Below are 22,690 nucleotides of genomic sequence, written 5' to 3' on the forward strand. Positions count from 1 at the left end.
GTGCCTGGGGGGAGGTGGGGAGGTGGTGAGCTCCCGCGACGTGGTGCGGCGCACCTGGATCCAGTGTCACAAGCGCTTCAACAATTTGTTGCACACTGGAAGGGTGAGTACCATGTTGGCATTGGGCATTTAACCCAGCAGGTAGCCTTAGACTTTTAAGGCCCCCCCCCCCCACCACTAAGTCTTACTGTCATGACTGCATTGAATCATGCTGGGCATTTTTCCTATGCTGGGTGGGCAAGCAGATAGTGACCATACTTATATCAGCCTGAGTGGTTGGTGAGGAGATGAGTCCTCCCCCGCACTATGTGTTACTCTTAGTCGCACATGACTAGTCTGGGGGCAACCTGCAGGAGATGCAGCTCAGCACATACTCAGAACTCCAGCACATGTCCCATTCACGGTGATGAGATGGTGGAAGGGGAGCCTCAAGGTCTCGTGGTCAAGAACCATCTGCTGCCCCCGAGGCTGCACGTAGTTGCGCTTCCTTGCTATGGGAGCAAATACTGTGTGGCTCCTAAAGTGATGTACGCAGCCTGTGTCTAAGGTGGCTGTTTGGGGGGTTGGGAGCAGGTGTACCATCTTTGTGTGAATGATCAGCAGTAGCGGGGAGAGAGGGCACTGGAGGCCTGATATGGCCCACTGTGGTTGGGGTGCGGCATGCACATGCAGAGTCCATGTGCAAATTGCCGTAATGAATGGTGTTCACTCTTTCTCAGGAGAAGAATGCTCATAATGCCTCGGAGCGTGCAAGGACTGGAGGCGACCAGGCTCACCTCCTTATGTTAAGCTGCTTCGAGTAGGAGGCCCTTGAGCTTGAGAGGCAGCAGGCACCCAGGTCTACTGGTATCGGTGAGGCTGGGGTGGAACAGCCAGGTGTTTGAGGCCAACAGTGAGATCCGCAATGTCCTCCCAACATCCATAGCACTGATGATTGTTTCATTTGTTATTATTGCAACATTGCTCAGTGATAGAGTCAGAGGTGTGGATCATTGAAAAAGGCCCTTTGGCCCTTCGAGGATACGCATATCAAACACATACCTAAATCCTCTAATCCCATTTCTCAGCACTATGCCCATAGCCTTGTATGCCATGGCATCGCAAGTGCATATCCAAATACTTATTACATGTTATGAGGGTTTCTGCATCTACCACCCTTTCAGGCAGTGCGTTCCACATTCCCAACACACTCTGTGTGCAAAAGTTGCTCATCACATCCCCTGTAAACCTCATGCCCCTTACCTTAACTCTATGCCACCTGGTTACTGATCCCTCTGCCAAGGGGAAAAGTTCCTTTCTGTCTACCCTATCTATGCCCCTCATAAGTTTAAACACTTCAATAATGTCACCCCTCAACTCCTCTGCTCCAGGGGAAATAACCCCAGCCTATGCAATCTCTTCTCATAAATGAAACAAGGCCAGGCAACATCTTGGTAAACATCCTTTGCACTTTCTCCACTGCAATCACATCCCTCCCATAAAGCGCATTTCAGAACTGCACACAGAACTGTAGCTGTGGCCTAAGCAGCGTTTTCTGCAGTTGGAACATTACCTCCCTGCTCCTATGTTCTATGCCTCAGCTAATAAAGGCAAGTATGGCATTTGCCTTCTTAACCATCTTATGTACCTGTCCCCGCTACCTTAAGGGACCAGTCAACCTGCACACCAAGGTCCCTCTGATCCTCGTTACTTCCCACGGTCCTATTATTCATCGTGTATTCCCGTGCCTTGTTTGTCCTGCCCAAGTGCATCACCTCACACTTGTCCACATTACATTCCATTTGGCATTCATCAGCCTATCTGACCAGCCCGTCTATAACCGCCTGTAATGTAAGGCTATCCTCTTCACTATTTACCACCCCAACAATGTTCATGTCCGTTGGTTCTGAAAGGTTGAGCGTATAATGGGCCGGGGGAAAGGGATGAAGTTTGTCTGTGTGTGCACGCTAACTGATCCACTGTCCTTGTTCATTTCAGCATCATCAGGCAGATGCCCCCTCTCACACCTGAGGGCCCTCAAGTCTCATCTGCATCACACCATTTCTGTGAGGCAGGCACCAGCGCAGATATTAGCACCTCGGTGGGCATTGGAACCTCGGCTACTGTCCCGGGGCACAGTGGAGAGGGCACTTCACAATCGCTGGAGGAGCTGGCAGAGACAGCGAGTGCCAATGGTGCCAGCAGTCGGAGGACTGTAGGGGACCAGGCACATGCTCGGTCAGTGCCTGATCATGTGCCTCTGGAGTCGTCCACAATGCAGCAGCTGCAGGAAATGCAGCCGGGTGTGCGGGAGCATCTGGGAGTGATACATGAGACAATGCTTTGCTTGATGTCTGTGGTGGAGGAGTCCACAGGGAGCATCACTGATGCAGTGAGCCTCATGGCAGAGCGCCATGCTTCCTCCATGGAGAGAGTGGCGACTCTCATGGAGAGGCGCTTCCAGGAGAACAATCAGGTTCTCCTGGGGTTATGCTCAGACCTGCAAGCCCTCACAGCGCCAGTGGCCATAGCTGGTCAGTGCCAATGTGGGAGATGGTGTGGGCTTCAAGCTTCCCAGCTCGTTGCCCACCCATTCATGTTAAGCAGGGAGGTCCGAGTTGACCTCACGTCGGCGCGGCAGCTGCCTGTCATCTCTGCGGGCTCCTCTCACAGCGCTCCGGATGAGGGCACCAGCTGCTCCACCCCTCTCCCAGTTTCTGCTTCATCTGGTGAGGCTGCGACGACTGGGGAGATGCCAACTGAGCAACTGGCGGGGTCAGCACAGGCTCCACGGGCCAGAGGATGACTGCCAAGGTCATCGAGGCCAACAGGACAGCAGAGTCAGCAGGCTGTCTCAGATGCCACTCCGAGTGATGGGGCAGCACCAAGATGTAGCACCCAGAAACAAAAGCATAAGGCACCTTAGGCACACCACAGGTTTCTTACTGGTGTTTTTGTGTTGGCCCGAGATCAGGTCCTCAAAATTTAATTTTGCTTGCTTACAGTATTGTTTTGCAATTGGGAGAACATCTGATGTTAAAAATAAAATTCAGATGTGTGACCATGGCTGACGGTGGCTCGTTTGTTCTGCATGTGTATGTTTAAGAGAAATGTCTTGAGTGTTTGTGTGGACATTCAAATTTATGTCCAAAGCCCTTAGTTCCTGCTGATGACCTGGCAGATTTTGCACTTAGGTGCCGAGTATGGATGCGCCAGGCAAGGCTGGTCCTGCTGATCCATTTGTGTTGTGCTAGCTGAAGGGTCGTTGGATTAAAGCCTCCCGGGTGTCCCTGCCTCCTTGGTGTAGTCCCGGGTCAGCGTCTACCCCCTCAGCATTCCCCTGTGCATGCTCATCCTCAGAATCACAGCTGGACTCATCGTGTTCAGCCGCAGCCACTGCGTCAACCTCTTCATCATCCACTGCGTCCCCCCTTTCCAGCACAAGATTGTGGAGAGCGCAGCATGCAACCACTATCACTGGAACATGATCTGGGGGGTACTGGAGTGTGCCTCCTGAGCGGTCCAGGCATCGGAAGCGCATCTTGAGAAGACCAATGGTGCTCCCCGCCACAGCCCTTGTGCAGGCGTGGCTGCTATTTTACCGCTGCTCAGCTTCTGTTCTTGGATGGCGGAGAGGCGTCATGAGCCACCTTCTGAGGGGATAGCCCTTGTCACCCAGCAGCCATCCATCCAGCCGGGCTGGAGCACTGAAGAACCCCGGCACCTGGGAGTGTCTGAGGATGTAGGCTTTGTGGGAGCTGCCTGGGTATCTTGCACAGACTTGTAGAATCTGCATCCTGTGATCACACACTATCTGCACGTTCATGGAGTGGAAGCCCTTCCTGTTGACAAAGGCACCGGGCTCGCTTGCTGGCACCTTGATGGCCACATGTGTGCAGTCTATAGCACCCTGGACACGGGGGAAGCCAGCAATCCCTGCGAAGCCTCTGGTTCACTGTGTCTGGCTTGCTTGGTTACAGCGGAAGTGGATGAAGGTCAATGTACGCCTGAACAGAGCGTCTGTGACCTGCTTGACACAGATTTGGACAGCTGGTTGGGAGACACCACAAAGATACCCACCGAACCCTGGAAGGAGCCAGAGGCATAGAAGTTGAGGGCAACTGTGATCTTCAGAGCTACTGGCATGGGGTGTCCATCCACACAGTTAGGAGAGATCTCAGGGCCAATCATCTGACAGATGTAGTTGACTGTCTCCCTTGACAGTCGGAGTCTCCATCGGCACTGCACCTCAGACATATTGGGGTAGCTGCTTCACTGCCTGTATACCCTGGCAGCAGGATAGTGGCATCTTCTGCAGCCCCCTCCACCTTGGACTACCTCTTGGCCCTGCGCCCCTTGTGCCTGCACCTGAACTCCCAAAGGAGGCTGAATGTACACTCATGGCCTCCTCCTCCTTCTAGCCCTCCCTTCCTCCTCACAGGAGCTGCCTCTAATGGACATGTCAGAACCCATACCCAGGCTAATGGGAGGCCTCCGGAAAGCTGCAGGCCCGCAAAAGATTCCTGACTGCAGAGTGCTGACCTGAAGGTTCAAAGCACACAGAAAGCTGCTGGAATGTGTTCTGAACTGCTGCAGATCACACAGGCAAGTTTAAAATACTTTCTCCAATAAATACTCCACAAAGCATATTGACAACCCCACTGAGCCCTGTTATCCTGCCTGTCGATGAGGTTCATAGAAGAGTCTCTTACCCGCCTGCCCGTTGTACCCGTGCGCCAACCCGAAGATCACACGGGCGTCTAAAAATCCCCGTCGATTGACGAGTAAAGGGCCTTAGCTATCCTGTTAATTAATGGCGGGCTTGCGCTGACTTCATGGCCCGCCCAGTGAAATATTGCGATGACGCACGGTGACGTCGGGACGCGGGACCCAGCCTCCTCACATCAAACTGAAAATTCTGCCCTATGTCTGGTTAAAATTGTCTGCAGCTTTAACTAGCTTGATTTTTTTTTTAACCATGATGAGGTAAAATGAATGTAGATTTTTAGGCGTGTACTATGAGGCAACTGCCAACAGGGGGTCCGTATATCCATTATTCAATAAAAGAAGGAACTACATGTTTATTTCAACAATGTCTGTAAAATATACATAACTTGAAAGCACAAAGCATAGTGGTTACCTTACTTATCTTGCAAATAACAGTGTCACTTGTTAACAAAGCAAAGTCTTAAGTGCAAATTCACAAGATACACTGCTATTGCACCTCAATTTAATCTTGAAATAAATGTACCTGCAACAAAATGATCGTTCTTATTATAAATGAATCTGGAAAATGCTGCTGTTTCTAGTGCTCTTTGTTGCCTGTGTGCTTATTGAAAAATATTTTCCACTTTATGTTGCTGTCCTTAACTCAGGATTACTTGAAATTGAACATCACACCAATTATTTGAAAATTAATTTAGTTAAACACCTCTGTGATATCCACATGAGGAGGTAACTGATTTGGCAATAAGGATCAGCCTGCTCAAAACCAGTAGGATCCACTCACAGATAGGAGTTGAGCAACATAGAAGTGTTGTCTCATTTTCAAACATTCTTCAAAACAATTACAGATTTCACAGACATTTTAAATAAATTACAAATTTTCCTTCTGCTACTGTTTCTGAATTAAAGGAAATCACAATTGTTAGTTCAATAGAACAGCGATATAATTATTTTGCTTAAGCAAGAAGGAATTCTAAATTGTTTATCTATTTTTCCAAATTTTTTGTGCTGTTTTTGTATGAGTATTTTTATATTTATATTTGTTTGTATAGCCACTCATAACTACATACACATGTACACATTTCTATGTTTTCATGTCAGCTGAGCAAAGCACTTTAGATTGTCCTGTACCCATCCATCAGCAATGCTCTGAGGTCTTCAATAGTCTGCCTGTGCAGTAGGCTATCAATGCCCTTAATAAGACATTTTTGGTTTGTTGATTAATGACTTTATATCTGTATGTATTTGCTTTTACTCTGATCACACAATGCAGGTAATGTTTAAATACACTTGGGCTGGATCTTTGCTTAATATTGTTAAGCGAACACTGATTTATTCATGATTTTACTGGTGAAGGAACTTTAATACGTTAGGTTTTTGTACAGCAGTGCAGTAGGTCTTCTGTTACACATTGTGCAATTTGTATGTTAATTCAGTTCTGGCAGCTGGTGCCAAAGTCACCACTGTTTTGAAAGCAGCATATAGCAGTGGCAGGGGATGCAAATAGTAAATTGCAGCAAGATCATTGGGTGTCATAATTTTTAAGACGGGTTCTATTCTGAAAGCTGTATGATCCCCTTAGAGACGGATAACTTTTTTTAAAAAAAGGATTCCCCATGACTCCCTTCTCTGATCCCTTTAAACAGTCTAGTGGGCTCTGTCAGCACTGAAACAGCAGCAATCGGTTTTGTCAAATCCACAATCTCTTTCCCTTTCTATCTTCAGCTCTCCTGTCCTTTTCAACTGAATAACAAACAAACCAGTAACCCAGTCTCTGCTCTGTTCTCAGATACTTGCTTCACCACCAGGACCTGTTCAAAAACTGCCAAACAGAACAGGTTCCATTCAGAGAGAATCTTGCTTGCTTCCGATCATATGATTTCTCAGTGTTCTGAACTGCCAGACAGAAACACAGGCTGAAATCCAACACCATTACAATTAGCTTTCTATTTACCCTTTGTTTCTTATCTGTTCATCAGCATGGCAACCTCAGGGCACGTGGGCATTTCTTGGAACCTAATGATTTCATAATCAATAAACCAATTAATCTTTTTTAAGAATACTCCCCAATACACCCTGGTCTCAAAAATAAAGTACAAGCTTTTCCCAAAGCATATGGGTCATCACAAAGCAAAAAAAAATAACTGCAGGGTCTGGAAATGAAACAAATATAGAAAATACTGGACACTCAAATACAGGCATTCAAAAAGAAAAACATAAATAAAACATGCTGGATCAGCAGACCAGGCAACATCTGTGTAGAGAACAGAGGAGTTAACATTTTGATTTTAGTAAGAGGTCCATCCACTCGGCAGTTCTGGCTGAAGATTGTTGCGAATGCTTCAGCCTTATCTTTTGCACTGATATGCTGGGCTGCGCCATCATTGAGGATGGGAATAGTTGTGGAGCTTCATCTTCCAGTGAGTTGTTTCATTGTCCACCATTCATGACTGGATGTGACAGGGCTGCAGAGTTTAGGTTTGATCCATTGGTTGTGGAATCACTTAGCTCTGTCTATCACTTGCTGCTTATGCTGTTTGGCACGCAAGTACTTAGGTATACCTGGTGCTGCTCCTGGCATGCCCTCTTGCACTCTTCATTGAACCAGGGATGATCCTCTGGCTTGATGGTATGGTAGAGTGGGGGATATGTGGGGCCATGAGGTTACAGATTGTGGTTGAGTACAATTCTGCTGCTGCTGATGGCCCACAGAGCATCATGGATGCCCAGTCTTGAGTTGCTAGATCTGTTCAAAATCTATCCCATTTTGCACAGTGGTAGTGCCTCAGAACATGATGGAGGGTGTCCTCAATGTGAAGGCAGGACATCGTCTCCACAACGACTGTGCAGTGGTCACTCCTACCGATACTGTCATGGACAGATGCATCTGCAGCAGGCAGGTTGGTGAGGATGAGGTCAAGTATGTTTTTCTCTTTTGTTGGCCCCCTCACCACCTGCCACAGACCCAGTCTAGCAGCTAAGTCATTTAGGACTCAGCCAGCTTGGTCAATAGTGGTGCTACCGAGGCATTCTTGGTGATGGACATTGAAGTCCCCCATCCAGAGAACATTCTGCATTCTTGCCACCCTCATGCTTCCTCCAAGTGATGTTCAACATGGAGGAGCACTGATTCACCAGCTGAGGGAGGGCGGTACGTGGTAATCAGTAGGAGGTTTCCTTGCCCAAGTTGACCTGATGCCATAAGACTTCATGGGGTCCGGTGTTGATGTTGAGGACTCCCAGGGCAACTCTCTCCTGACTGTTTACCGCTGTGCCGCCACCTCTGCTGGGTCTGTCCTGTGAGTGGGGCAGGACATACCCAGGGATGGTGGTGTCTGGGACATACAATATCTATGTCAGGCTGTTGTTTAACAAGTCTGTGAGACAGCCCTCCCAATTTTGGCACAAGCCCCCAGATGTTGGTACGAAGGACTTTGCAGGGTCGAAAGGGCTGGGCTTGTTGTCATTTCTGTGCCTAGGTTGATGCCGGGTGATCCGTCTGGTTTCATTGCTTTTTATTGAACTTTTGGCAGTTTGATACAACTGAGTGGCTTGCTAGGCCATTTCAAAGGGCAGTTAACCTTCCCTAAAGGGCATTAGGGAACCAGATGGGTTTTTACAGCAATTGGCAATTGTTTCATAGTCATCATTAGACTTTTAATTCCAGATATTTATTGAATGCTGCCCACAGATATTTATTTTAATTTTATTTTGTAACGGAAATTTCATCCTGCCCTTGGATGAGATTTGATGATAAATGCAAACTCCACCTGGCCGATTCACCCGTCCGCCAACTATAAGGTTGAATGTACCACAAAAAATCAGAGACAATTGCGCCATTAATGGGCTTAATTGCCCTCTTGATTGTCGGTGGGCGCATTTCTGACTTTTGCGCGTGCCCGCTGAGCAAAATATCGTGCGAGTGCATGATCACATCGGGACGATTGCCCTTCGTCTTCTCGCGCGATTTTACGTCCAATTGGGTTGAGTGCGTGCCCGACCCTGCCCCCCCCACCCCAGCTAAAAAGCCAATCTGAGCATCGGTGAGCATGTTATTAATGAGTAAGTGCCTTTTGGTGTACTGTCGACAACACCTTCAATCACTTTGCCAATAAATAAGAGTACAATAATGGGATGGTAGTTGGACAGATTGGATTTGTCCTGTCTTTTGTCAGCAAGAACTCCATGCCATGAGCCTAGCTCTGACTTAGCCATTCACACAAAACCAGGGCTTACTGCTTTCATCACAAAACTTCTTTTAAAATGATAGCAGCATAGCTTTATGCGAGACAGTCAACTATTTGCACATTAACTTAACTTTTCACATTACATTTGGCTCATGTTGTGATGGCAACAATTCAATTGTATTACAATAATTAATGGACAGTTATGCATTGCAACATTTATAATCTATATCTGTCCTTCTATTCTGTCTGTTACTATTATTATCACCGTATCTTGCAACTTTCTGAAAGTCATTCAATTTCATTGGACTTTCTCCTATGCCAGAGGTCACCCAGCAACCACAAGGTGCCCTGTTGTGCCTGCCTTGGTGATGGTGAGGTCTTCATTATAAAACAATTTATTGCATCTAATTTTGTATTGACAAGTTCAGTCAGTGTCCTGTCACTGAAATGGAATTTTCTTTATTGTGCATAATTTGCCCATAGGAGAAATGTCAATGAAAATGCACCCACCATTATTTATATATACACATACATATATTGTAAATATATATATATAATATATAAATGTATATAAATGTTTGTTATTATTCCATAAATGGCATTGAATCTTAGAATCATACAGCATGGAAACAGGCTATTTGGCTTGTGCCAGCTTTTATCTATCCAATTCATCCCACTCCCCTACTCCTTCCCCACAGACATGTAACTTATTTTCCCTTCTCGTATTTACTCAATTGCCTTTTAAATGTTACTGTTGAATCTTCCACACCCCTCTCAGGCAGTGCGTTCAAGATCACAACAGCATGCGAAAACCTTTTTTTCATGCCACCTCTTGTTATTTTGCTAAGCAGCTTAAATCTAGGTCCTCTAATTACAGACCCTTATATCAATAGAAACAGTTTCTCCTTATTTACTCTATCAAAACCATTCATAATTTTGAACACCTCCATCAAATCTCCGCTTAAACTTCTCCGGTCTAAGGAGAATAATCCCAGCTTCTCCTGTCTCTCATAACTGAAAACCCTCATTTCTGGTGTCATTCTGGCAAAACTCTTCTTTATCATCTAAGGCCTTGACCTCCTTCCTAAAATGTGGTGCCCAGAATTGAACACAATACTCCAGCTAAGGCCTGACCAGTGCTTTGTCAAGATTTAGCTTAACTCCTTGCTTTTATACTCAATGGGGGAAAACATTTGATAATGTCCACAAATGGGTGCAGAGATTGGGATGCACAATTAGCCATAGCTTCTGAAGCAGGAAGTCCAGAAACAGCGTGTAGTTTGTTGATTTATATGAGTGTTGTATGTAGTCAGTGCTAAACTTGTTAGAGAAAGGCTGCGCATCTTAATGAGATTGGAGGGGGTGGGAATGCAAATTCATGTGAGACTAGCACCACTTAAAGCTAGTCTACACTTCTGAAAGGGGAAGTGCGTTCTGACTCTTGGCATGGACTGCCATGTCTATCTGGTCCCACTGATTTGTAAACTTTGTCTGGAGGGACTCCACGCCCCTTATGGGTTGATTATAACTTTCCTCCACCAAGGCTGATCAGGTACAGAAATGTTTGTGGAAGAGAGTCTGAACAGGAAGAATAATGAATCATGGAGCAACAGGGCAGAGAGCACACTCAAAGATTCTCTGATGTTGCGCAGGATGCCATGGTGGAGGAGGAGAGGTTATCGACATACAGTGTAGGGGGTGGTGGTATGTGTCAGCTTGACCTCTGACTTCTGAGTGGTCTGAGAGTATCCTGGAGGAGTAGATCACCGGTCTCAGCTTGCCATGCCGCTCTTGGAGCAGCACAGCACTCAGGCTGTCCCCGCTGGCTGCTGCCTCCAGGAAGAATTCTTTCCCTCCATCTATGGCCCCTAGAGCTGGTGCAGTCTGCAGATCTTTCTTGAGCCTGATAAATGCTGCCTGGCACCCCTCATCCCCGTTATCAGCGGGCGGGCCGAACATTTGCTGCCGGGCCAGGCACATCGGCCCCAGTCCCAGCCTCTCTTGCTGGGGGTTTTCCTCCTCAGCTTCTGCCCCTAATTCCACCCCCCCCCCACTCCTGCCAGATTTCGCTAAAGCTTGGCGCTATGGGCGGTGGTCGTGGGCCCTCCTGCTCCTCAACCGGGTAGTCCCTTGGCACTACCTGTGGTGTCTGAACCGTCCTCCCCAGGTTCCGTGTGAAGTCGACCTGGGCTGCACTAGGGCTTATGAGGCACACCATGCCTTTTGCCGTCCTTAGAACAAGGTTCAGACTCTCTATCTGATTCTGGCAGGGGCCATGGTCTGCATCCTCAAACCCCTATGTGCTCACTATCTTATAGGCTGCCTGTAAGCCTTCTACTTTCTCCTCCTGCTCTCTTGTCTTGCTAGGCGGGCATTCTTTTCCCGCAACCCCAGCTCATTGTTCTTGGCCTCGGTGACCTGACACTGGAAATATTCCTGCTGGGTCTTATGCTCCCCCATTAACTGCACCTTTTCCTGGTTCAGAGCCTGCAATGCTAACAGTAATTTCTCCCCTGCTAGGGCCTTTGTTTGGACTTCCAGGGCTGACTCTCGAATCTCAGCTGCCTGTGCTTCAACAAGCCTGTCCAAAAGCTGGATCTGTTTCTTGAAGCACATCAGCCAGACTGCCTTTTCTATGGATTTTTTATGATCCTTCCCTTCTGTCCATTTAGCTGCAGCATCTACAGGGCACCCAGCCTTTAACAGATTAGTGACCCATTTTTTTTCCATATTCACCTTACTGAACACGTAATTTGAAATCCTCTCTTCCTTTACAGTTCTCTCTTCCAAATCAGTGTCCACTGCATCACATTTCTTTTGCCAAGATCCTGCCGCGGTCACCATTATGTAGGGGGTGGTGTGTGTGTCAGCTTCACCTCTGACTTCTGAGAGGTCCAAATCGCTCCCACTCCCTGGGTTCTAGACCTTGGACTTATTGGGGGTTGTGACAAAGTGCAGCAGACAACTGGTTTTGGTGCAAGGAAAAAAAAATGGGTTTATTGAAGTCACAAATGAACTTATAACATTAGCATTACACTGAGATTATACAGACCTACAAAGTACACTTAGTTAAGAATGGGGAACACACGGCATAATGAGGGAAAATCACACTACTAATCCCCTTACCCTTGTCCCACCCCCAAAACCTAACTAAATTGAACTAGGAGAGGTCAGGGATCATGCTCACCAACCAGGGTTCTTTGACAGTTCGAAATACAGCCAGGTAAGCCGGTTGAAGTTTTGGGTTATGCTCTTTGTGTCCTCAGGGGCCTGCCGTCCCCACATGGTCCTGGTCTGTGGAATCTGCGAAGGTTCTTCAGTTGGGTGGAGGGCGCGGTTGTGGGTGGTCGATCTTCGTGGAGGGCTGCGGTTGCGGTCTTGTTGTCTTCGGTTGTGCCTGCCACCCCGTGCCCCTCGCCGTGATGTTTCCTGCGGGCCTGCAAACCTCCAGATATCCTTTCTCCCCTTGGCTACGCTATCTCTCCCTGCTTAAACTCCGCTTCAACCACTCCAAAACTGCTCACCCCTCAAAAACTGCCCACCCTTCGTAACTGGTGGCCCAGTTATACTGTTTTTCGAATTTCTTATCTGAAACCAAATCAAGGTTAGTTCTTTGTCTGATTTTGGTGGGCTTCTTCAGGTGACTGTTGTCTCGTTGTTTTTAATGGGCTCGCATGATGTTTATCGTTGTCTTCCTGTCCCCGTATCTAATCTTGAACTGAAAGCCATTGTATATGTGGAGTATTGATGGGTTCGTATAATTGCATTGATTGCTGCCTTCCTGCCTTAGTAGTTAGTAGCGATTATTTATGCAAGATTTTGATGGGCTTTAGTTTTGTGTAAGAAGAAGTCTTTCCCTGGGTTGATTGTTTTAAAGGGAAGAATGTGTATTCTGTCTCCTCTTGTCTGGTTTCAGGCAACAACCAAATTGCACTCAACAAGCCCGGGCATGTCCAGTCCCAGGCCTTCATGGGCCTAGCCTCCTGTCTACAGGGTTCTACACTTAACTCAGCAGTTGGGTCTTCTGCCATAAAAGTCCAAAAGTCATATCCTTGTTGATGATATGAAAAATGTGGGAATTTTGAGAACCCTCAATAGGGAGCTTGAAGGTCCTCCAGCCAAACTTTGCAAAGCAATAGGACCAGATGGCCATGGCAGTCCACATCAGGATCCAAGCTCCGAAGATCTGGATGCAGTGTGGAAAGCATTTTAATGACCTCAAATGGTCAAGGTCGATGAATACACCCTGTTCAATGCACCACACCCCCATCATTCACTTACCTACAATCTCTTTCAATCACAACTCATACCTGACATTCATAGCTTCAGCTCCGCCTCATATATTTGGTGGTGCTGCAAGTTTCACATCCACACCTTGCAGCTTGCACACACTGCCTACTATTCAAACCAGGATAGGCACATCACCCAACCAGATTGCACCACACTCACTGACACGCTCCCCTCCCTGTTTCAGGACAACATGATGTATAACCCAGAGGCAGCAGGAGCTAAACAGCACAGACAGGCATGGCTACATGTCCTCAAATGGAGGAGATGCTTCTCACTATCATTGAAGGCTGTAGCCACCAGCTGGGTTGAAACAATGAAGCTGATGGTATCCTCATGCTTGATCCTCCTCCTCATATTCCGCTTTCCCTTTATCCTAAAATTCCTTCTGATTTACAAGCTTCAGCGTGCACCTTTTGCTTTCCACTCCTTTCTTCACCACAACCCTTCTCTTGTGTCTTTCTTCTTTCAGATACCCAGAAAGGCAGTGATGGAAGAGCAAGAGATAGAAGACCATGAAGACAGGATAAAGAAGAATCACCATTTTTCTCATACTCACAGTCACCAGCTCAGATACTGAGACTACCTGTGTAGCTTAAAGGTGGGATCTAAAAGTATTGAAGAAACATGGAGGACCCTGGCACAATTTGACACAGGGCTTTACAGGAGCTCAGAGTCTATACTTTTCTGTATGGAACCAGTGGCCAACTCTTTTAACACAGTTGCAGACTCAACTTCAGCTTCCATTGCAGCGCAAGCACTATTGGTCTCCTAACACTCCATCAATCTGTCCTCCAATAAATTACTAGGATTGCCGAAACACCACCCCGAGGGAATAGGAAGATGTACTGTGGAACGTGAGCTTGCTGTCATCTCTCAGGGCATTTGCTCACCCACCACTGTCACTCGCCAGTGTCTTTGCAGTTGTGATCAGCAGACCACTGCTCCAGATGCCTAGATCGTGAAGTCCAGTCCAAAGCTGGTCCTTCTAGTAACAGAGCTGCTGGACATCTTCCCGTAAGATCATCTGCAGCCTCCAATAAAATTCAGCAGCCTTCTGCTAGCCATGCTTCAGTCACAGGAGTAGCACTTTGTAGGAGCCCTAGGCCAGGCAAAGGTACATTTGATGATGAGCACTAAGGGAATGCACTATAGGGTTAGTTGACTTTTGTATGCAATATGGCAATGTTTGATTCATAAATTTGGTTTGGCATGTTTGTTTTGTGATGGATTTTGTTTTTGCATTGTGACCGATGTTAGAACCATATATTCCAGGATAGTATTTTCTTTTAAAATTTGGAAGGACAGTGCATTTTTGGGCACTTGGGATTTCTTTTAAAAATGTCACAAGTTCACCTTGGAATGTGAAGAAGCTTGCCTTTTCCAAGAAATCACTGACCAGTATGGCACTTCAGAGGGAGAACTGTTTGCTTATTGAACTGCAATCAATTGATGGAAAAAAAAATGTTTTAAAGGCAAAGACCTGGTGATTTACTGACAGAGGAGCTCATTCGCCCGTGCTCCATCACATCGTCACTTCACCATGCCAGGCACCATATTTAAAATCCAGCCGTGCACACACATCTCAGTGTTTCCAGCCCATAGCTACTATAGGGAAGATGTTCACGAAAGGCAAAAGGACTACAGCCCCCAGATTTAATGACACATCACTGGAATGCCATTTGGATACCGTGGAGGCCCCCCGTGATGTCCTCTAACCCCACTCTGGCTGCAGGTCGGGCAGCAGCAACACCAATCCAGCTTGGCAGGCGGTGGCAGCAGTGGTCAGTACTAATGTTACACAGAAGAGGTTGGCCATTCAATGCAGATAGAGGATGAATGATCTCATCCGTGCAGCCAGGGTATGGCAACCATCTCGTCACCCTAAGCTCACACACCCAAGCCCATCATGCATTCACTGGCATCTCATTCACTGCCAGCTCAAGGCACATCACTGCCTATTCTCACACACATACCCTCACATGTCCATCCGGCCTCATCTCCTCTGGAGACTGCCTCCTCAGCCCTCACCACCTTGAGGCCACTTGCACAGATCAACATGTGCCCCACACATATCCTGGGATACCCTCCTTCCCCAGTACAGCTCTCATCCTGCAGCCTCTTCCTGTGCCTAGAGCTGCTTCTCCCCCTTCCCCAAGCAAGATGTAGCACTGCAGCCATTGATGTGGTTGATCTGGTAGGTAGAGACCTACCTGTGAGCCCCCCTAAAAGTGGTGTGGCACTGTCTGTGAAGCCTGGCGCTGATGACTGTGAGTGCTGACCGAAGCAAGGTAGGCAAACAAACCTTGAAGTCCCGAGGGAAGTGCAGCCTGCAGGTACATGTTGCTTATGTGCTGTTGTGAAACATGTCGGTGTGTTTTCTCGCTGATGTGGGCGGACAATCCAGCGGTGGGGGGAATGAGTATGGTTCGCTGGTCTTACAATGATATGCTGATGTATTACAATGACGTTCCCGACATCCGATGGCGGGAAATGCTGCCCACCATTGGCTGGCTGAGTGGACGGTCGCAAACTGGTTTCATGCCTTCGTGAAACCAATCGTGCCATAATGTCTTCTCATGCCACTGAACACACCCAACACCGGTGAGCATAAAAAGTGCCGGCCACTGTTAGCCGGAGTGTTGAGCGCTAAAATGGCAGCACTGACATCAACTCAGCATTAAATTGCCTACTCTGCACACTTCTAGGGGACACTCCCTGAGCACTTGCAAATACCCTCACCAAAATGGCATCAAGCACAGCTTGCACAAAAAGTTATTGAGTGCATGCGCATGCTGCGGGTGCCACTTTACAGTCAAAACATCAATCATAGTGCTGAGAAAGCAGGTACTAAGGAGCTGAACTTTTTACCTAGGCCTTTATTGATAAAGCCAACGATCCTGTAGGATTTTTAACTGCCTTCCCAACTTGTCCTGCAGCTTTCAAAGATTTGTTTATGTTGTCTTCCTCTTTCTACACCACAGATTAAAATTGTACCATTTCATTTAGATTGCCTCTTCTCATTCTTCATATCAAAATGTATCACTTCACACTACATTAAATTCCATCTGCCATTTGTCTGCCTATTTCACCAACTTTTGGCCTCATGAAGTCTATGCTATCCTTCACAGTTTATTACATTTCCAAGTTTAATTTCATATTCGTACTTTGAATTTTTTAACATATATTAATAATTGGTGAAGAAGCAGAAAGCAGAGAGTAGTGCTGAATCGTTATTTTTTTAGACTGGGGGACACCACTACACTTCCCTCCAGTCTAAAAAATAACCATTCACCACTACTCTCTGCTTTCTCTTCCTTACCAATTTTGTGTGTATGCTCCCACTGTCTCTTTAATCCTATGTGCTTTAATTTTTCTAGAAAGTCTACTATGTTGTATTTTATCAAATACCTTGTAAAAGACTATCCACACAACATCACCTGTACTACCCTCATCAACCCATTTTTCTTACTTGACCAATGAACTCAAGCAAGTTTGATGCACTTGATTTGCCTTAAACTATTCCATGTAGACTTTCATTTATTAACCCATATTTTTTCAAGTGTCAACTAAATTTGTCCCAAATTATTATCTCTAAAAATTTTCCACCATTAACATAGGTTGATTGACTTTTAATTGTTGGGTTTATATCCTTTTTGAATGAGATGTAACATTTGCAATCCTCCAGTCTTCAGGCACGACTCCCATAACTAATCATGAAACAAATCTAAATATCTAAATGGCTATCTTTTGCACCCTCAAACAACATAGCATGTGAAGTATATATTGTATATTTTATCTCTTGGAGCAATGCGGAGATGCTTATATGTGCATAAGAGGAATGTATTCCCAATGCTTTAAAATGTCTGCTCCATGCTTACAGCTCTTTGCTTCCAGCTTTATTTACTTATTTCTGAGTTCACACCCATGCTAAACTAATCAAGCATGGCGAGCATCAATTTTAAACAGACTCACATAATCAAACATATGAAAATTGAACACTGCCTCTTTCCCCCCCTTGTAAAACTAAAGATCTAATTTTTAATTAAGCCTTCCTCAATATCAAATAAATGTACATCAAGTAATTTGTTAGAGTTCAGCTTGTCAGTTTTCTCTATGTGTAGGTCGATAACCAGATCATGATGTGGCTAACAATGTAGTCAGCATTTGGCAATCGATGCAGAGAGCAAACTTTCTACCATGGAGATACCTGTGTCAATGTTCACAAACAGAGATGCAGGCTAATGCTTCCCACTCTTCAGTAGAGTGTTTCCGTTCAGTTTCTGGCAATGGGTGCGGTGCATAAACAATTGGTCATTCACTTCCTTCAATGAACAATGAGAGTACAGCTTCAATTGCATTTCCTGATGCATCTGTTGTGGCATATGTTTCCATTTTTGGTTGAAATACACAAGGACTGGCAGAGATATATTCTTCTCCATTAACATATCAAACACTGCTTGCTGTGCAATTGTCCATTCCATTTGTGCATCTTTGTGCAGTATCGCCCAAAGAGGTTCCAAGATCCCTGCATATTTAGGAACAAATTTGTGATAAAAGTTGCTAGTTCCAAGGAACGATGCCAACTCTTTCACCTTAAATGGGGTCGAAAGCATAAGATTGGCTTTGATATTGTTTTGTGTGGGCTTTATTCCAGCTGTTGTCACTCTATACCCTAGAATGTCAATCTCGGATGCCCCGAATGTGCTTTGTACTTGTTGAGCATCAAGTTGTGTTGTGTGAGTTGAGTGAGCACCACAGATAACCATGGATCGTATTCTGCTTTGTCCCTTCCATGGACAATGACAATGTCAAGTTGGTTGAGCTTTCTCTCAATGTCTGACAAGACTGAAGAAACAAAATCTCCTGTAATGTGCTAGGTGCTGAATTTAATCGATAGGGCATTCTGCGGTACTGAAGCACACCTTCATGAGTAACAAAAACTGAAAGATAAAAGCAAAAAACTGCAGATGCTGGAAAGATATTAGTTTTGTTCCACTAGTGGTACCTGAAGATTGCTCTGCCTCATAAGAACATAAGAACATGAGAACTAGGAGCGGGAGTAGGCAATTCAGCCCCTCGAGCCTGCCCCACCATTCAATACGACCATGGCTGATCTCATTTCAGTCTTCTCAACTTCAATCTTCCACCCTTCCCCCATAACCTTTCAACCCATTACTAATTTAAAAATTTGTCTATCTCCTCCTTAAATTTATTCAGCATCCCAGCATCCACTGCACTCTGAGATAGTGAATTCCACAGATTCACAACCCTTTGAGAAAAGTAATTCCTCCTCATCTCTGATTTAAATCTACCACCCCTTAGCTGAAAACTATGGCCCCTCGTTCTAGAATGCCCCACAAGGGGAAACATCCAGTCCACGACTAATTTGTCTATCTCCTTTAGCATCTTATTTACCTCAATTAGATCTCCTCTCATCCTTCTAAACTCTAGTGAGTATAGGCCTAAACTGCTCAATCTCTCCTCATAAGACAAGCCCCACATCTCTGGAATCAATCTAGTGAACCTCCTCTGAACCGCCTCCAATGCAGTTACATCCTTCCTCAAGTAAGGGAACCAAAACTGTGCACAGTACTCATGTTGCACATTGTGACGACTATGGAGTCATGAAATGATGCTGATTGTTCGTGGATCATAGGAACTGTATACTTGTCTGGAATGATAGCTTTATTGGCCGCCTTAAGCTTGATGCATAGTCTTAGTTCACAATTTTTGATGCCTGCAATGACTAGATTCGATATCCATAGTAATGAGTTGATTCACCCAATGACGTCATCTGCTTCAAGTCGTTTCGGTTCCTGTGACACTTCGGCACAGATTGCAAATGGCAACTATCTCAGATATTACAAAACTGGCAGAATTGACATGTTAGCACGAGGAGCATGACAGTAGCCCTTGATCTCCCCAAATCCAGTAAATCAGGAAGATTACCAGCATGCATAGCCTGTGTCATCAATCCCATTAATTTGTGCTCCAGTGGGTCTTCAAGTTGAATCAAGCGTATCGAAAATTTCTACCCCCTTAAGGCTTCTGCCTTTGGCTACAAAGAAAGTGAACCTTTCTAGGGCGATGTTTTTGTCGTGGGCTGGAAATATGCTCATTCCCAAAACAAGAATAATTGAGTCATTGTAAGCTTGAAGAGTGTCTGTCGCAGGTTTGACAGAAAGTTCCAAAAAGTATCAATGGTAGAGTTTGTCGCTCAAAATAGATAATTTTGTACCAACATCAATGAGAAGTGAAACTGAGATGCCTGTGATCCCCTTAAAATTACCTGGTGCTTTACCATTCATGATATATAAATGCTGCACCTCACTCTCAGGAAGAGACTCCTCCATGTGTTGAACTAATGAAGTCCTCTTCTTTGCAAAACAGTGTCTTTAAGCAACTTTTTCCCTCAAGCTGGGAATGGTGTTGTGAATTGATAAGCACCTCCACAATTTGAGCACAGTCTTGAAGGTATCTGACCATGATGGGGCACTCATGAGACTTTTGAGATCTCTTTGTCTGTAACCCTTGTGCTTGGGCTGGTTGGGCAAGCTGTGTCTGTGACCCTGAGTCTGAGGTTGCATTTCTGTGTAACTTCTTCAAATCAAACGTGGCACATTCAATTTAGGCTGCCAAGGTCATGGATTTTTTCTAGATTAAATCATCATCCTCCATGAGGAGACGTTCCCTATTTTATGGAATTCAGTCTTTTCAATTAATTTCCACAAATCAGTTTGCTAGTTAGTGTGCCAAATGTACATGTAAAGGTCAATAGCCACAACACTTCCGCATATTATTTTATGGGCTCACCATTTCCTTTGCATCTCTGATAGAACATATATCATTTGATCATCTCACTTTTCTTTGGCCTGAAGTATTTTTTGAGGGCATTTACCACCATATCAAATGTAGACATGTCTTCTGCGAGCTGCTTGAATATTCACTGACCTTCTGCTCTGAGACAATGTAAAAGTATCGCTTTCTTGTGGATTGTTGCTACATTTGGACTGTCCATCCATGTAGCAAGCAAGTAGGTCTTGAACCCCTAAATCCATTAATCCTATAACATGGGCGGATCTCCCAGTGAAGAAAGAAAAGGTGCTGGAGTAGATAAATTTAAACTTTTCTCCATTATCATCATTGTCATTTTGTTGTATGTTTTATATTTCAAAGCGATGCATTGATGACACACCAACTTATATGCATGTAACAGGAATTTATTCACAGTACTTTAAAATGTTTCCAGCTCTTTGCTTCCAACTTTGTTTACTTTTTTCTGAGTCCACACTCAGCCTTATCTAACCAAGCACAGTGTGCATCAATAGTAAACAGACTCACATAATCAAACACAGAACAATTGAACACTTGAACATCCTTTTTGAAATATTCTTTCCTATACCAGAAACTGCATGACATAATTTTAGTGAGCACTGTAATATCTTCTACACAGCATTCAAAGTTCAACTCACAAAGAGTACATGCCAGCAGTAACTATATGCAAACTACTTTGCAACAACCTGGCAAAGGGAAAATTGTGATGGGAAACTGATGATTATGCAATTGCTAACATGTTCATAAATGTGTCTTTATAGACCAAGGAAGCACATAATCAAAGAGAAAGAAGACCAAGGCAGGGATCAGATCAACAATGGGGTTGCAGCTGCCCCAGTTTGAGGAGTTGGTCCTGACCCTTCTTCACCATGAATCTGAGGAGGGCATTGATGTGGGTGAATTTGGAAGCATAGTGTTTACCGTGAGCAATTAAAAAAATTTCTTTCATGAGATGTGGGCATCACTGGTTAGGTCGGCATTTATTGCCCATTCATAATTGCCCTTAAGAAGGTGGTCATGAGCTGCCTTCTTGAATTGCTCCAGTGTGTGTGTGTAGGTACGCCCACAGTGCTGTTTGGGAGTGACTTCCAGGATTTTGACCCAGCAACAGTGAAGGACTGGTGATATAGTTGCCAGTCAGAATGGTGTGTGGCTTGGAGGGGAACTTGCAGTTGGTCGTGTTCTCATGCATCTGCTGCCCTTGTCCTTCTAGGTGATAGAGGTTAGAAAGGGCCTTGGTGAGATGCTGCAGTACATCTTGTAGATAATAGACACTGCCGCCCGCCACTGTGCGTTGGTGGTGGAGGATGTGTATGTTGAAGATGGTGGATTGGTGCCAATCAAGCGGGCTGCTTTGTCCTGGAAAGTGTCGAACTTTTTGAGTTGCACTCATCCAGGCAAGTGGAGAGTATTCCATCATACTCCTGATTTGTGCCTTGTAGATGTTGGATGGGCTTTGAGGAGTCAGGAGGTGGGTTATTCTCTGCGGAATTCCCAGCATCTGACTTGCTCTTGTAGCCTCAATATTTATGTGGATTGTCCAGTTCAACTTCTGGTCAATGGTAACCCCCCCGGATGCTGATAGTGGGGGATTCAGTGATGATAATGCCATTGAATGTCAAGGGATGGTTGGATTCTCTCTTGTTGGAGATGGTCGTTGCCTGGCACTTGTGTGTCACAAGTGTTATCGGTATGACTCCAACCAGCAGAGAACTTTCCCACTGATTTCCATTGACTCCAGTTTAGCTAGGGCTCCTAGATGCCACACTCAGTCAAATGCTGCCTTGATGTCAAGGCTGTCACTCTCACCTCACCTCTTGAGTTCTGCCCTTTTCTCCATCTTGAACTAAGGCTGCAATGAGGTCAGAAGCTGAGAAGCCCTGGCGGAACCCAAATTCATGTCACAAGTGCCTCAGTAAGTAGATTATTGCTGAGCAAATACCAATTGATAGCACTGTTGACAACATTTCCCATCACTTTGCTGATATCTTACCATTATTATCATCCATCCTATACTGAAGCCTTCTTAATCGCAGGACTTGGGCAGTCTTTCCTCAGCAAGTGCATAATGTACAAATTATCTTTAGCAAGTTGAACAAGGTTTGCCAGATGGTTCATAACTTGTGACATGAGGCAAATGCAATTGACAGGGGGCTAACAGCAAAGAACAAGCCAGACTGACAGCCCGTGTCATATACCTGCTGTGTGGTGAAGAAATTGGTCTCTTATTGGACCATCATTTGACCTGGATTTAATACAGGAGCAAAGACCTTGTTCAACTTGCTAAAGATACTTTGTACATTATGCATTTGCTGAGGAACAAGCTCCAGATTAAGAAGGCTTCAGTACAGGACGGATAATAATAATGGTAAGCAAAGTGATGGACTCATGACATAATTTGAGTCCACCAGAAGAGTGGAAGAGTGTCCTGCAGTCAGCAACGCGGTGAAGCAGTCTGGGAAGAGTGTCCTGCAGTCAGTTCTTGTTGAGTGACAAGAGTGACATCACAAGACAGCACGAGAGAGCGGCGGAGAGATCAGAACCAACATGAGTGCAGGAGAGCTTCAAAAAGTGACATCAGCATAAACGTGAGAGCTGATAGGTGAATAGTAGGTAAGTGTTTTTCCCCTGTTTAAAATAGACTAAGCTAAGGTTCTAGTTTTTATTTAAAGTAC

The sequence above is a fragment of the Cetorhinus maximus genome, chromosome 14 (assembly GCF_964194155.1).
Source record: "Cetorhinus maximus chromosome 14, sCetMax3.hap1.1, whole genome shotgun sequence".
In the NCBI taxonomy this organism is placed as follows: Eukaryota; Metazoa; Chordata; class Chondrichthyes; order Lamniformes; family Cetorhinidae; genus Cetorhinus; species Cetorhinus maximus.